This window comes from Pygoscelis adeliae, unplaced genomic scaffold, assembly GCF_000699105.1.
Source record: "Pygoscelis adeliae isolate BGI_AS28 unplaced genomic scaffold, ASM69910v1 Scaffold513, whole genome shotgun sequence".
Lineage (NCBI taxonomy): Eukaryota > Metazoa > Chordata > Aves > Sphenisciformes > Spheniscidae > Pygoscelis > Pygoscelis adeliae.
The window spans coordinates 1111870-1113050 of NW_008824591.1; positions in this window are offsets into that span (position 1 = coordinate 1111870).

Sequence of the window (1181 nt, forward strand, 5' to 3'; positions counted from 1 at the left end):
CCCGCGGGGGGAACCGTGCACGGCTGGAGCCAGGCGTCGGGGAGGTGATGGTGCAGACACGGGAAGACCCATCTCCAGATCACGGTGAATGAATGTGTCTGAACGCAAACAAATCACCCTTCAGCTGAAGAGGCGGGCAGAGAGAGCTGGAGGCAGGGGGAAGATTTATTTTTAACTCCGCAGAGTATTAAATAACGTGCCCTGAAACGCATGTAAATGAGAGCTGGGACTCCAGCCGGGAGCACCGCGATTCAGGACCAACCTCCCCGGACCCACGGGAGCAGGAGCCCTGCGCCCAGGGACCGACACCGCGCCTCTGTCCCCTCAGCGAGGGCTGCCGGGCAAGGAGGGTGCCAGCACATGGATTTAGTGCTTAATTAGACCCTGTTACAATCCTCAGGGGTTTGTGGTTTTATTTGAATATATGCCCAAGTGTCAGAGGGAAGAGAGACTCTTGGGGCTGAGCCAGCAGTGCCGGGATGATAACCCTGCAGTTTACTGAATCTTGCTTGTTTGAAAGAAGGAAAAAAGGGTTGGTTTCTTTTCCTAATTCCCAACTCAGAAACCTGCAGGGAAGCGAGGGAGCGGCGTCTCTCTCCCCCTGCCCCGAGTCCTGGAGGGTTTTTTTGGGCAGCGGTTGCTGCGCCCAGGGGTCCAGCAGAGCCTGGGTGTCCCATGCAGGATGCTCAGCAGCTGGCAGCTCCCAGCATCGGGCAGTGGGGGCTGGATGGATCCGCACCCCACCCAGGGGCAAGCGAGTGTCACACCCTCTGCCCCCAGACACCCCTCCATCGCGTCGGCACGGTCGTCTGTGGAGCTGTGACCCAGACTGGGGAAATGATCCGGTTTAACACTAAATCCCCCGGCCCCGAGGGAGCAGCCGGGCAGATCGAGCCAGGCGCCGGGGCAGGCGGCCGGTTTGCTTTGAGGGCATCTCCCTGCTGCATACACTGCTGCCACCCGAGCACTAGCAAACTCGCCACAGCAGTGAGTGCTCAGCCCAGCTTCCCAGGCAGGTCCTTGCGCCAGGAAGGATAGATAAATCCCCGTGCTGCAAGATAAATCTCTGTTCCCCAGCGCTGGGGAACCTGAGGACCGAAGAAACATCGGATGGCAATGGAGGGTGAGGAGGGAGACGTGGGCGGTCGCAGCTCTGAGTTACCGCTGCCAATTACCGTCCG